At 42.6% G+C, this 16405-nt stretch overlaps 1 long non-coding RNA gene across 1 annotated transcript in view; it reads right to left on the reverse strand.

Annotated features, from left to right (window-relative positions):
• LOC116083687 overlaps positions 1-16405 on the reverse strand; it is a 33333-nt gene that overhangs the window by 7019 nt on the left and 9909 nt on the right. The window contains exon 2 of the long non-coding RNA XR_004115863.1: positions 11586-11680. This is a non-coding gene — a long non-coding RNA (uncharacterized LOC116083687). The remainder of the gene's footprint in view (positions 1-11585; positions 11681-16405) is intronic.

The raw sequence follows: 16405 nt of genomic DNA on the forward strand, positions 1-16405 counted from the left end.
ATAACTGAGCAAGGCATGTGCGCTATAAATAGTGTTTTGCATGCAACAATATGGTCAAACCTTGAAAATATGCTGAATGAGAGAGAAATATGCACTATATATAGTATATATTTATATATGCTTCAAATTGCATTTTACTACATGAGATGTCTAGAATATGCAGCAATAGAAAGACTGACCATTGCCAGAGCCACCAGGGGTACCTGCATTTTAGGAAAAAAAGGTTCTGCAGCCACAAAATGTCTGTGCAGTAGTGTAACTGTGCTGAAAATCCACTAAACAGTCTACTTTAAGATGGTCATGATGGTGACATTTTTTACTACATAAATTTTATCTCAGACACAGAAATATTTGGGGACCCCTCACCTGGGAAGACAATAATGAGTTCTATGAAATGGAAGGGAAGGGAAGCTGCCTCCTTCTTATTTATATTAGCCTGCTGGGGGCTCCTCTGTCCCCTTCACCCAGCCTGAAGGTGGATTTTATTAAGGCACAATGAGAATTCACTGTGTTGCCCTGTTCTTCTGCCCTTTCCAATGTCCCTTGTATCCCCATGGATCATATCCCCTGGACACTGTCATGTCCTGGTGCATTTTCTATCATTCAATGCCAGGCCTCTCCTTGACTCTTTATATAGCTGTGATGTTTGGTACTAGCCTACATCTTCCTGCAATAACCAGTAAATGCACAGCATAGAGAGTTCCTCTGAATGTCAAAGGAGATTGCCTTGGAAACTAAGACACTGAGAACCTCCTGAGGTGCAGCAGGCTAAAAGGTGCCTCAAGAAAATGAAAAATATTCCATTACCTGTAAGGCTTAAGAGAGTGACAGCCACATATTCATACTTTCAGCTCTTAATGCAGGGTGTCTAGACACAGATAATACCCTGATCCATGTGCTCTGTTTATCCATGTGTGCAGCAAAAATTTATGTCGTCACGTGATAAACACATCACAACTAATGGCAAATATCCTCAGGAAAAGATGACAAATGAAAGGCCAGAAAACCTCTTGCAGTAACTGAAGCCATTCTGCCTTCTGTCCTTGCAAACAAGATGCTGGATATTGTTGTTGTTGATTTATTAATGTACAGATCATTCTAAGACTTGTGCTTCATTCATTTGCCTTCTATTTATGTAAGTCTGGCTTTCCATTCTCACAGTGGTGTCTAGGGGTGTGTTGGAGTACCAGCAACCTTCACAGAACAAGTCCCCACAGACCACGGGAGAGAAAAGATGGCAAATATCTTTTCTCCCCCTGAAGGCTGAAGGGTGTGAATTTCAGACAGATGCTCTATGAACCCTATGAAATTCTCCATAGCATTTGATCTTTTATCTTCTGATTTCTAACAAGCATCATAGGGTTGCTTATTTGGGCTTTGCTTATTCATTTGTTTGCCTTTGTCTGTGAACATGATGTGTGATCATTGGTGTGTAGTGTGCGGCACAGACAAGGGATGGATGTAGTGTGTATTGGTTACTTTTTTGTTGCTGTGATAAGACACCATAACCAAGACAACTTACAGAACGAAGAGTTTTGGAAGCTTACATTTCCATAGATAGAGTCCACAATGGTAAGGAAGGCTGGGTAGTGAAAGGCCAGAACAGGAAGCTAAGAGATCACCTCTCCACCCACACTAAGGATGCAAAGAAAGAACTGGAAGTTGGTCAAGGAGAGGCAGACTCTGAAAGCCTGCCGTCAGGGACATACTTTCTCTAGCAAGGCTCTTTCTCTGTAGTGGTTGAATGAGAATGGTCCTCACAGGCTCATGTGTCTGAGCACCTGATCCTTGGTTGTCTATGCTGTTTGGGGGACTTTGAATGGTATAGCCTTATTGAAGGAAGCACATCACCAGAGACAGGCTTTGAACTTTTAAAGACTCTCCTCATTTGCAACTTACTTTCTGTTTCATCCTTGCTGTTTAAGATGTAAGCCCTCAGCTTCCTTGACCTGCTGCTAGAAGTGACTGCTGCCATGCCTCCCCACTGCAATTGTGATGGACTCCTAGCCCTCTGCAACAGTAAGCCCAAAGAAACCATCTTTCTATAAGTTGTTTTGGTAATGGTGTTTTAGCAAGGTAACAGAAAAGCAATCAAAACCACCTCTCAAAGGTTCCATAGTCTTCCCCAAAACAGCCACCGACCAGGAACCAAGTGTTCAGATATAGGAGCCTATGTGGGACTTTTCTCATTCAAAGCTCTGCCCATCCAGTGTCTGCAGCCTTTTCTCTGCTGTAAAGAGTTAGTTGGGTTCAGAGACTGAATGAATTTTTATTCACAGGAAATGAATCACACACTAATAATTCAAGGTTATTTCCCCAAGAGTGGATTTAATGTATCAAAATTATAGTTAAACATTATGGTGTCAATAGTACATTGTGCTTTTCTACTTTCTGTGATTAAGGATTTAGAGTTAAGTGCTAAAATTTTAAAGGTTCAACCTCTGGTTACCACACCGCATGGTGGCAGGGTCATGCCATGGTAGTTTGGGCTCCAGAGAAACTGTGGAATACTAGTAATCATCCAGCCCTGCATGATGGAGGGGTCTACAGTTCTGAACAGCTCCCAGCAGATAGAATTCCTCTAAGCACCATAGCTGCAGTCATGAGCAGTCTCCTTTAGAGGGTCATAGCTGGATCCTTGCTTTCTTAGAGGTTAATGAAGGGATTATGCAAATATCTAAGTCGTCTCTTGACTTAAGACTCCATGATTCCAAGACTACACAAGCATTTTCTGTTACTTCAGAAACCACCATGTTCTTCTACAGCACACTCAAAGAACATCTACTGAGGAATTTTCTTTTTTTTTTTCCATTTTTTATTAGATATTTTCTTTATTTACATTTCAAATGTTATCCCCTTTCCCGGTTTCCCCTCCGAAAACCTCCTATCCCTTCACTCCTCCCCCTGCTCACCAACCCACCCACTCCTGCTTCCTGGACCTGGCATTCCCCTACACTGGAGCATAGAACCTTCACAGGACCAAGGGCCTCTTCTCCCATTGATGACCAACTAGGCCACCCTTTGCTACATATGCAGCTGGAGCCATGTGTCCCACCATGTGTACTCTTTGGTTGGTGGCTTAGTCCTTGGGAGTTCTGGAGGTACTGGTTGGTTCATATCGTTGTTCCTCCTATGGGGCTGCAAACCTCTTCAGCTCCTTGGGTCCTTTCTCTAGCTCCTCCATTGAGGACCTTGTGCTCAGTCCAATGGTTGGCTACGAGCATCCACCTCTGTATTTGTTAGGCACAGGTAGAGCCTCCCAGAAGACAGCTATACCAGGCTCCTGTTTGCAAGCACTTGTTGGCATCCATTCACAATAGTGTCTGGGCTTGATGACTATGTATGGGATGGATTCCCCAGGTGGGGCAGTCTCTGGATGGTCATTCCTTCAGTCTCTGTTCCACACTTTGTCTCTGTAAATCCTTCCATGGGTATTTTGTTCCCCCTTCTAAGAGTAATTTTCATCACTTAGAAATATTGTCAGCAGCTAGGGAGATGGATGGCTCAATGGCTAATAGGGTTTACTGAATGAGTATAAGAACCTGGGTTCAAATCCCCAAAACACATATGAGATGGCCTGCATGGTCCAAACTCACCTAAAACCACAGATTGTAAAGCATGAAGAGGAACACTGAGTGTCACAAGCCACCAGCTTACCTCAGGCTCAGTGACAGACCTTGTCTCAAGACAATAAGACAGAGCAATAGACCAGAATAAGGATACCAAGGGCTCTCCTCCAGCTTCTGTATATGCCCAGGTTTATGTGCATCCATCTGCACAGATAAGTGTACTTATAAAAAAAACACAGTATAATAAAATTAATTAAAATAACCATGAACATTGATATTTGATAAACTTCTAGTCCTGAGAAGTAAGCTGTTAGTGTTTCTACACAAGAACAAAACATTCTGTATATACATGCTAGTGGTTGATTTTGTGTTGCTGTAACCAACTACCTGACTGGATTGAAAGGATGACTGGCCTATTTTGGCTTGTGGTTTCAGGAAAATTTAGCTTATCATCATGGGAAAGGCATGGTCATGGGAGCAGCTTCTTTGGTGGTAGTGGAGTGTGATGAAGAGGCTTCTCACAATTTGATGGTCCAGGAAGCAAAGAATATTCCAGAAGCAGGGCCTGTGTCACTTTCAGAGATGTATTCCTAGTGAACTACTTCTTTGGGGTTGCCCAGTTTCCTAAAGATTCCACACCCTAAAACAAAAATTAAAAACAAAACAAACAAGCTTCATATCTCCAGCATAGAATACCAAAGAGTGTCCATTCTCATTCAAAGGAGCTGAATTGAGGAGTGGGTAGCAAAGCCAGAACAAAAACCCTCCATAAACTCATGTTGAGTTCTGTAGCTTCATAGCTCAATGCCAGTGGGGTTAAATAGCACCAAGCACCTATATGGCTTGTCATTTGCATAACATTTGGCCTGTTTCTTCGGCCAAGTCCATACAATGCCTGCATCTTCCTTTAGCATCACTATAATTTAAGCTACACTTTCATCCACCTTAAGCACAGATATCACAGGCTTTCAGCATAGGATATGACTCTTTTGTCTGTTTCCTGGCCTTATGGCCTTTTCTCTGGAACCTTGGTGAATGCCTTCATGGTTCTATAACTTCTGCTTTCCTGCAACTCCAGGACCATGTATATGACACTAATTTTAGCTGCTAGTTCAAGATGGCCTCCTTTGGACCACACTGTAGTGGTTTCTAAGCATCTGTTGCATGGCTCCTAGGAAACTATTTCCCTAGACAACTTTTTCCAGCAGGGTATCTCTTTGGCTCTGTCTTTTTAAGTATAAGTCTTTCAAATTTGTTTGCATTTTTTTTTTACCTCAGCAAAAAGGTGAGTCTCACTCAAGACAACTTCCATATTGTCTCAGTGTAAACTGTGCTGAATGTCTTCACTATGGACAATTTTAACAGTTATAGTATATGCACTTGATTTGTCCACATTTTAAAATATGCTCATGACCCTAAACTATATAGTCTTTTTGTAATACTTTATTTTTAATGAAAATAGATTTTAAAATATCCTGATTACAATTTCCCTTCCCTGTACTCCTCACACCATTTGGACACATTCCCTCTCTGTTTCTTAGAAAACAAATGTGGTTCTAATGGATAATAAAATATAACAAAATAAGATAACATAAAACAGAAACTACCTCGTTGGAGTTAGACAAGAAAAATAAATAGAAGGAAAAGAACCCAAGAGAAGGCACAAGAATCAGAAACCTATTTGTTTGCACACTCAGGGACCCCATATAAACATTAAACTAAAAGCTCTAATATACACACTGATGACTTGGCACTGATCTGTGTAGGCCATGTGCATGCTGGCTCAATCTCTGCAAACTACAGTTTAAAAATAATTCTGCCCTGTTGTTTGCTCTTAATTTTCATTATAAACATGCCTAAACACAGAAAGCAGTAACTAGGCCACAGTCTAAATGTTATGATTTATTAAAACTTCCTCTGCCAAAGTAGCCAACCCACTACATTTTTTCCAACATAACATTGCTATTGATGCTCAGGAAATTTCACAGCATGCTTATTGGCAATCAGGCACCTCCATGGCCAGTCCTAGGGACCTGGTGACAACAAGACACTCATCACTAGCTGTCAAGATGGGACTTATTCCTACTGTTGCCTTGTGTTGCATGTCCTTCTGTACATGTGTCATGTCTGGATAAAAGGCCATCTTCCTCCTCCCCTCCCCCCTTTTCACTTCCTCCACCCAGCCTCTGCCTCCCCCCTTTTCTAATAAACCTCCCAAATGAGACCTATCATATGGTATGACTTCATGAATTCTGCTGCTTAGATCCAACAATGCAACCCATCACTACATTTGAATTCAGTCTCACAATGTCAAGACACTGACAGCATGTGGACACATATTCGCCAGATTGATTCTCTTGTTGTTTGATTTTCCTGAGGAATGCTGTTCAGCTTTCTGAAAGCTCACTGTCCCATTCTATGCTCTTTATCTTTAGCATTAAGTTGTCTTCTAGGATCCCATAATAATTGTCCATTAAGCACTATTCATGCCATTTTAGGGCTTCTCTAACCCATTGTTCCTTAAACTGTTTCTAAAAGACTCACACGGGGAGCTTGCACCTATATCTAAGCCCCCACTCCTGGTAGTAATCTTCTTATAAGTTACTTTCGCATTACTGTAAAAAAACACATGACAGAGGCAACATAAGAGAGGAGGTATAGAACTACCACCCATGGCTGTGGGAGTTTGATGTGGAAGAATCTGATGTTTTGACTGAACAGAAAGCAGAAAGTTCATCAGAAAGAGGGGCTGAATCACTTAAAAAACCCAACAAGAATGACCTACATCTGTCAGCTTGGTCTTGCCAACTCATAAAATAGTGCTATAATATGGGGATTAAGAACTCAAAAGATGATAGTCTTGGGAACATTTTAGATTAAAATCTAACAGACATTCTCTTCAGAACATGGTCTACATTAAGTATAAAGCTTGGGTCAAACTTTTAATCTGTTTACAGATGAAATACTTATTCATATATGCTAAAGCATGATGTGTAAATTTATATAGAGGGTGGGAGAAAGAGGGAATGAGGAAGGGAGACAGAGAGGGAAAGAGAGAGATCAGCATATTAGAAAGAGAGAAAATCGGCCGGGTGGTGGTGGCGCACGCCTTTAATCCTAGCACTTGGGAGGCAGAGGCAGGTGGATTTCTGAGTTCGAGGCCAGCCTGGTCTACAGAGTGAGTTCCAGGACAGCCAGGGCTATACAGAGAAACCCTGTCTCAAAAAACCAAAAAAAAAAAAAAAGAAAGAGAGAAAATCAAGGTATTGGTGGCAGCTTGCAGAAATCTGCATGTTGGCCAAAGCTCAGATGTGAGACTCAGCTAGATATGGAACTTAAGGCAGTTCAGGATGACCAGAGAGTGCAGAGGCAGATGAGCCAAGGCCCAACACAACAAGGTCCATGTAAATGTGACTGCAGAGTTTGAATGTGATTATTAAGTGTTTTAGTTATTCAGCAACATAAGAGTTTAAATCAATATTGCTATGTCAAATCTGACAAAATACCTGGGTAGGATTCTTTTTTCCCAGTATCCCTAGTCTTTCTAAATCCTTTGTTGTAGTTTCCTTACAAATCAATCCCCATAGGCTTATGTGCTTAAACAGTTGGTCCTCATGTGGCACCAGCATTTTGAGAACATGTGAATCCCTTAGAAGATGGGACTTAGCTGAAGGGAGTGGGTCATGGACTGAGGGTTATAGCTCAACCTGATGTCCATCCCAGTGCTCTCTGCTCCTTGGCCAATTAATGCTGTGTCACCTTAACTACAAATTCACCCTGATCTTATCCCACTCTCACCTCACTGAATCTCCTAAACTCTGAACCAGAATAAACCCTTCCAAATATAAGGAATGCCAGTCAACCCTCTGCCACATGAAAGTCCCTAACATGACATTCATTAATTGGATGACGCCCACTTACAGTGTAGAGGGGACTGTGCCTTGCTCAGCTGCTTCTTATTTGATTTATGTTAATGTGCTTTGACTTGACTAATCGAAATGGTCTACAGCTATACCCTATGCATGGGACAAGGAATGTCTGTGTGGTACTGACTGATGTCACTTAGATAACTTATCTTTTCTTCTCTGGTGAGATGTATGCCACTAGCAACAGTTACTCTAGAGTCCAATAATTCCCAAACATTATTTCTATCCAGTAGAACAACTGAACCCCATGGTAAGTATCTTCCCCTTCTTATCATTCTCCTTTCCAGTTCCCTCGGGGCCCTTGCACTGTACATATACATGCTAGCCTTTTCCAATTTCAAATACAAGATTATGCAACATCTGCTTCTCTAATTGGCATGTATCAATTATCATAATATTCCCCAAGTTCTTCTGTGGCATTCTAAATGAGGGGATTCCTTTTAATGTTGGGTAGTACTTCACTCTTTGTTACACTGCTTTGCATAATGGTTCTACATCTTTACATCTCCATCATCTGTATACAAGAGATTTCTTGAATGTTTATCCTTATAAGCATGAGTCACCTTTAAACTTTTGATAATAGTTAATCGGATACATATGCAGTGATATACACACATGCCCACAGTGGGGCTACACTCTTTAAAAAAAAAAACTGACTTTCCCTTCCCTAGCAGTTATCAGTCATCAATAATTTTAAGGGTGGGACATGGCCCCCATTTCCCCTCATGATGCTGGGGTTTTTGTCGGGCTTGGGGAGTGCTGGTCTTCTGCATGGCATCACAGCTGCTGAGCATTCATATGTGCATCTGTCCTGTTGTGTCAAGAAGAACCTGTTTCCTTGTGGTTGCCACTGCCTCTAGATATTACACTCTTTCTGCCTCCTCTTCTATGATGAACCTCGAGCCTTGGGAGGAGGGGTTCAGTTTATATGTTCCATTTAGGGATGAGTATTGTGCCTTATTCTCTGTACCCTGGCCGGTGTGTGTGTCTGTGTTGATCCTTATCCACTACAAATAGAAGCTTCTCTAATAAAGGCTACAAGATACATTTATAGAAAGTTCAATGATAGGTCACTGGGAGTTGTTTTCAGACTTGTGGACTGATATTTGTCCAAAAATTGGATATGATAGCACAGCCAAATTAATGTATAGAATAGACACCCATCATATGGCCAGAAAGGCAGAAAAATTTTTATTCAGGATGCTTATGTGTTAGCTTATCTTCAAGCAAAAGTGAATGAAGAAATAATGAAGCACTACTTGCTGACCTGCAGGTGAAAGTGCACTGGGTTTCTTTTCTTTCTTTTTAACAATAAGTCTTTTTTTTTTTTTTGGATATTTTCTTTATTTACATTTCAAACATTTTCCCTTTTCCAGATCTCCCCTTTGGAAACCTCCTATGCCACACCCCTACCCCTGCCTCTATGAGGGTGCTCCCCCAACCACCCCTCCCATCCTCCCGCCCTGGCATTCCCCTACACTGGTGCATGGAACACCCTCAGGTCCAAGGGCCTCTCCTCCAGCTGATGTCCAACAAGGCGAGCCTCTGCCACATATGTAGCCAGTGCCACAGGTCACTCCATGTGTACTCTTTGTTTGTGGTCCAGTCTTCAGGAGCTCTGGGGTGGGAGTGGGGTCTGGCCTTTTGACACTGTTGCTCCCTCTATGGGGCTGCAAACCCTCTACTGGATTTCTTCAGCTACTCTTCTCTCATAAAAATCAGAGCAAGGGATGCTGGGCATGCCTCACATGGGCACAGATACTCTGAGCCTCAGCTATGTCTCCCAGAAACCAGGAAAATTCTTATCCAAGCAGCTCAGCATCACAGGCTTCTAATCACTGGCTCTGAGTCCTCACCTGGGCTCCCGCCCTGCCTCCCTGTGTTATCGTCTGCAATCAAATTCATCTTCTTGGCTATTTCCTAATCTATAAAGTAGTCATGGAAACAGAAGATCACAGGGTAGTGTGAGGAGGAAGAACTGGGTTTATAAAGAAAAGTGCTTAATGGCAAAGTCAGGAACGTGGGAATGGCCCAACAATGATCAGTAAAAAGGAATCAAGATAGTTTCATGTCTGTCAGGTGTACCATAAAGAAAATGTGCTTGGATAAGGACTGTGACAATTCCTGAGCAATAAAGAGAGACTTCACAGAAAGAAAACCACTATGGTGCTGGCCAGTTCTGTGGGAATTCTAAGGCAAGCAGGGACATAGGAAGAGCATGCAGGGAGAGCTTGGTACTAGGGTACTTGTTGACTTCACAGGACTTCATGACACAGAACACAATCAAGGGGATGGGGATTTAGCAAAGAATGGGTACTGGTATTGACAGCAGCTTGAAGGGACAGGAGGTGACTGAATATCTCAGCTACAGGGGAAAGTACAACTGCTACACCATGCAGGAGGCACAACCCTCACAGAGATGGTTTTATCTAACTGGTGTTAAGATGGTGTTATGTAGATCACTTTTATAAGACTAATCCTCCTCAGTAGGCACAAAACTCTACAAAAATACTGCTTAAAAATATTTAAAGGTGTCAAAAATAAAATAGTCATAAGAAGCAGATGGAAGGAGGGAATTAGGTGGGAGAAGGGATCTGGACAGGAATGGAAGGGCATGGAATAGGGTGTGGGGAAAGACTAGAGAGAGGACCAGAGGGCCAGGAAAAGGAATAGAAATCTACAGCTGATGGGGTAGGGGTGGGGACTGTGAGTTGGGGGAAAATGAGGGTTGGGGGCATCTCTAAGATGTGCCAGAGAACTGGGGTGGGGAGACTCCCAGGAGCTCATGGGGTGACTTTAGCTGAGGCGCATAGCAGTGGGGATATGGAAACTGAAATGGCCACCTCCTGTAGCCGGGCAGGACCCCCATTGGAGAGATAAGGATACCAACCCACCCACAAAACTTTTAACCTAGAGTTTGTCCTGTCTACAAGAAATTCAAGCACAAAGATGGAGCAGAGACTGAGGGAATGGCCAACCAATAACTGGTCCAACTTGAGATCCATCCCGTGGAAAAAAATTAATGCCTGCCACTATTAATGATACTCTGTTATGCTTGCAGACAGAAACCTAGAATAATTGTCATCTGAGAGGCTCCACCAAGCAGCTGACCGAAACTGATGCAGACACCCACAGCCAAACAGTGGATGGAGCTTGGGAACTCATATGAAGAATAGAAGGAAGGACTGTTGGCCCCTAAGGGGATAGGAACTCCACAGGAAGACCAACAGAGTCAACTAAGCTCTCAGAGACTGAACCACCAATCAAGAAGCATACACAGGCTGGACCTAGGACCCCCACACATATGTAGCAGATGTACAACTTGGTCTTCATGTGAGTCCTCCAACAACTAGAGCTGTGAGTCAGGATAAAGGATGAATGGGCAAGCACCAAGGTTTTGCAGTGGAGCATCAAAGGACTGTACGCTAGGAATCAGAGTAATCTCAAGGTGGTAGATGGTCAGAGCATTTGCTGTTCACACCTTAGAACCTAAGCTGGATCCCTGAAACCCACAGTGGAGAGAACAGACTCTCTCCCTACAGTTGTTATATGGCTGTCACAAGTACATTGTTCTACACATTCATTCATTCATTCATTCATTCACTCATTCATTCATCCTCTCTCTGTGTTATACACTCACACCACACACACACACACACACACACACACATACACACACACACACACACACAGACTTTGACCCTCCAAACAACAGTTTTGTACTTTGTCCCACCTGGCTACCTCCAAGATGCTGGTTGGTCCCTCTGTATAAAACAACAGCAACCTAAACCTTATATTATCACTTACAAGTTTCATTACAGTGCTTACCCCTAGTGTAAAATCATATGTGGATTTAGGGACAGGTGAAGGTGATCTAAGATGTCAGAAACAGTATGGTCGCAGTAGTGAATTGGTCACTTATCTTGATACTGGTAGCCCAGAACAGACAAGTAATAACAACCCACTGGCTGTACTTTATGGTTTGCAGATTTCTTGTATCCATCTCATATTTAACAAAAAGAGAGGACATCTGCATTCAGACATGAACTTTGAAAGCAAAAGAACTCTACAGTTTGGTAGCTGTACTTACATTTAAGATATCTGATAACTCATTTGCCTCTTGGTCCAGATTCTGAGATATGTGGTTTCAAAGAAAAGCTTTTCATGATGTCTGTCCTTGTCACTCTAAAAGACACAAGAATCACGCTTTGAACCTGAAGGGAATATTGATATTTGGGGAAGCAGATGGGCACATTCCCCCTGAAGAGGCCCTTCATGAAGTCACTTATATAGAGGCCACAACATATTGGCCATAACTGTGTTGTTAAACCTAGAAATGAGCTCCTGGCAAAAGGAGACATCCTGATATTCTGAAAACCCTGGCTACCTCCTGACCCGCCAGAGATGAACCATCTTGAACACAGACCAGACTATACAGGAAGATATGTAATTATATATAATAATCATTAAGTATATAAAATACTATTCTCAACATATATATATAGTAGAGGGAAGCTTGCATTATATAGAGAAGAACACATGGATTTGAAACCAAGACACAGTTTCACAGGTATGACCAGCAAGCTCTATTCTCCCATCAGATATATTTATCTAGAAACTAAATAGAAGCCATTTGATTATTCTTTTTCTAAGTTTAGTTTAATCAACTATAAAAAATCAATCATCATATATAAAATTCCAGTTTATGAATCATATAATACAAACTGCACAACTATTACAATATGCAATGTTCATATACTTTTGCATCTGCAAGAATGTATGCAAGCACTAAGCATTTCCTTAAGAAAGTAGGGGCAATATTCTTGGATTATAAATAATGCTTACATCATTTAAACACTTGCTATGTGCAAAACTTTGTAGATCTGTAGCATTTATTCTACCTCAAGATATAAACTACCTGGAAACTTCAGAAAGTTTCACCAAGATCCAGGTGTCCCACTAAGCATTATAATTGTTGGGGATGCTTTTATAAATTTTTTATTACAAATAGAAGGTTGTAGAATCTGAGCAACCATAGGAAATGGGAGTAAGTAACTCAGAGGAAGGAAAGCTGTGTGCTCTGCTAAGGCTGGAAGGGTACACTGAAGCTCAGGGACTTCTGAGTCCTCTTAGCAATGGAGTGTTTTTGGAAAGCTAACATGTGGTGACCCATGTAATAGATATTCTGGGAGGGGCAGACTGGGTGTGACCCACAGAGACTTTCTTCACTTTATTTTTTCATGTGCGTGTTTTTGCTTGCATGCATGTATGTGCACCCATGTTTGTCTGCTGCTCACGGGGGTCAGAGGAGCACGTTGGCTCATGGACTGGAACTAGAGTTAAGGGTGATTGTGAGCCACCATACGAGTACTGGCAACTGAATCAAGGTTCTCTTTAAAAACAAGTGTTTTTAAACCACCCTCCTCTCCTCCCACCCTCTATAAAGGCTTTCTAGACAGCTATTGCCCTGAGATTGAACCCTTCTCTTTCTGGCCTGGCCTTGGTACAAGCCCTACCCAAGACTGTGTACATCCACTCTCTGCCTCCCTACATGCTTTTGTCTGTGGTCTCAACTTGGACACCTCATGAGACCACAGGAAAAGGATGACATGAGACACTGTACCTCTGAGAAGGAAGCTCTTTCCTCAAGACCATATGACGCCTTTTTCCTAAAGAAGACTGTCCCAAGCAAAACTAAGCCATTGGACTAAGCTGCAAATAGTTGCGCCATCTGAGAGCTTACAGCTCAAGTGAGAGAGAAGCACTGAAGAAAAAAGTGAACGTCAGTCATGAGCATCTGCTTCTTCACCAACAGTCATTGCCCACCATGTCCTTGTCATACCACCACCACCACCACACCAACCATCACTTCCACTGCAAAGACCTTAAGCATCACTGCAAGGTACCACACTCGCTATCCTCACCCCCCCCCCCAGGTTCTACCAACACCATTCTGTAAGTGGTATATTGCTTTCTTTTTTCCTTTAGGTTTCACTCCCCTCACCTGAGGGCTTCATCACAGCCCTCTAGAATGGAAAGTACCTGGATCATACTCACCACAGAGGCACTGGTGCAGGGGCCCTTTCTCATTAATAGCAGGGATGTGCATCAACAGCAAACTGTACCCTATATGAAAAACTCACACCAGACAATCCTGGACACATGGTCATGGGCTCAATGGACATGGAGAAGAAGGACACAGGCCCAGGAGGAGGTCTGTCTAAATAGCTAAGCATCAGGATGTCAAGAAATCTGCTGCCTGTGATCTTAAAAGTGCAAGTGGTTGTCAGCTGCAGGGAGTCTTTCTGAGACCCCTTGCCTTGATGTTCTGAATGAAGCTCATTGTGATGTGCTTGCCTGTTCCATTTATTGATGGCCATGAAGCCCAGGTGAGTTCTCTGGCAGCAGGGAATGCTGCTGTTTTTAATCAAAGCAAATGAAAATCCAATCTTTTTATTGAAAAGATATATTCTCAAGGCCTTTGACAAATGCAGATGGATGCACCTCATCTACACTCCTCTGAAAATAGAAGAGCCTTGGGAAGAAGTCTCTATGTCTCTAATTTCACAATAAAACACTTGAATGCTTCTGTCTTTTGAAGTCAGAAGGGTACAGAATGGCCATATGTAAGCCTGCTGTGTTATATTCAGCAGTGACACAAGCCTCTGGATGAAAATGCTAGAACTCTGATTCCTGGGACCGCCAACCTCTGAGGCAGCTGTGATTAATACCTGTGACTTTAAAAGAAGTTAAGACCTGGAAGATAGGCTGCTGGTCATATTTGGGGGGGTGGATATCTTGATTATACTAATTGAGGTAGAGAGGAATACCCACTGTGGGTGGCATATTCCCTAGGCAGGGGATCTGGGGCTGCCTATGAGAAAGTGTGCTATGCATTAGTGTGTGTGCATTCATTGCTCTCTCCTGACTGCAGACTTAATATAGCCACCTGCTTCAGGCTCCTGCTGCCCTGACTTCTCCACCACAAAACCTTCCTTTCCTAAGTTGCTTTTGTCAGGGTAATTTATCACAGGAACAAGAGAAACTAAGATAGCAGCCAAGAGCTAAGCTTGGTTTGATAGCATAAGCAAGAGGCATCAACGCAATAATCAAAAATGAGGACACAGAAGAATGAGAAGAGCACTAATCCACATATCTGAATATGTCAAAACAAGAAGTTTACCTTCTGTCAGAGGTAAAGGCTGAGTCACATGCCACCCAGTGTCTATGCCTACACAGCAGCACTATATAATAAAGGAAAGAGGACGATGTTTAAAACATAAGAAACAGCAACCTCAGCTGGGTTGCTGGGGAACCCAAGATGAAGAAAGAGAGTATTCATTCGGTTGATTTTGCTAAAGAAAACATTTGTGTTCTTAAAATACTCAGGCAGCACTTTATGATGTACAAAATATGTGTATTGTCACAGCATTTCCAGTATGATCTGTACACTGAACTACACTAGAAAAAAATCCCCATATTTACAAGTTACAGTTTGTTCCAATACAACTTTATTTTTATACCTGTGTGAATGCAGATGTAATTCTGTCATACAGCTGGCTGGGTTTTTTTTTCTTTTTCTTTTTATGACTCTCAAGTCATTTGTAGTATCCAAGCCACTCATGAGTACGAAGTCACTGGAGTCAGCAAGCCAAACAAAAGCCACATACAAGTGCTATCAAGACCAGAAGCAAGGCTTGGTACAGTGAGTTCAAACAACATCCATCTTGTCCAAAAGCACACCACAGGATGCAAATCTATCCCCAGACTCGAGATGTGACCTTATTTCAGTGTAGTGTGCAACTGTAATTAGCTGAGATGTGGTTACACTGGATCAGGCTGAGTTCTAGCCCCATGGTTGGTGTCCTGATAGATAAAGAGACATGTGGGAAAGAACACACAGAGAAATGGAGGCTGGAGTGATGTGTCTCAGAGCCAAGGAATGGCAAGAATTGCTGTGAACATCAAGAGCTGGAAAGACAAAATGTATTCTCCCCAGGAGCACCGGAAGAAGTGTGTTCCTGGTGATTTCTTGATTATAGATGTGAGTTTCAGAGCCGGCAGAGAGTGTGGTTTCAAGTCATCTCCCTGTTCTACTTATGCGTGTGGTAGTCTCAGAAACTACCATAGGACTTGTCACCATCACGAAAGGATGGTAAGAGTCAGTTCCCTTCAACAAACCAAGCCATGTCAGATACAGTCCCTGAACTAGAATGGGTAAGGGCTGAGCACCCAGGAGAGAAGAAATTGCTGGATTAGGTGGCTAGTGTATCCTTCAAGTGAAGTCCACCACAGGCTCTGCCAACCTTTTGTGCTAAAGAAATTCTTAGCTTTAGTCATGTTTCCTAAGGCCTGGCATGGGTTTCAGAGATGGTGAAGGTCTCCCTGAAGTTCTGAAGCCATAGGTTTGAACAGCAGGCCACCCTGCGCTACTGTGGTTGGTGTGCTGTCTCTCTCTCTTCACTCTTCCTTGGCCCTTTCACTTACCCCGAATATTCCAAAGCTACTTCATTTCCCATTCTTCCCTGGCTCCACTTCATCAGTGCCCTCTGTAGTCGAGTGCACTGACCAGCTAGGCTGCTGAGACTGTGCCTCCGGGGTACTCTCACTTTTCAACCACAGAGGTCTGAGGGATGTCAGCAGGGTGTCACAGACCCCAGGGAACAATCCTTTTGCCTTTTCTAGTTCTTCCTGACTCTAAAGCATTCCTTGGCTTTCCTTGATTGACAAGGGTATTGTGACAATACCTGTCTCTGTCTTCGGGTATTGTTTTCTTTGTGTCCCTCTCTTTGTGTCTCCTAATTATACCAATTATTAAAAGAAGACCACTCTAATGCAATGAGGCCCCAACATGGCTACAACAGCCCCTTTTCCAAATGTGGTCACAGTCATAGCACTAGGATCTAAGAT

Source organism: Mastomys coucha, unplaced genomic scaffold (assembly GCF_008632895.1).
Source record: "Mastomys coucha isolate ucsf_1 unplaced genomic scaffold, UCSF_Mcou_1 pScaffold8, whole genome shotgun sequence".
In the NCBI taxonomy this organism is placed as follows: Eukaryota; Metazoa; Chordata; class Mammalia; order Rodentia; family Muridae; genus Mastomys; species Mastomys coucha.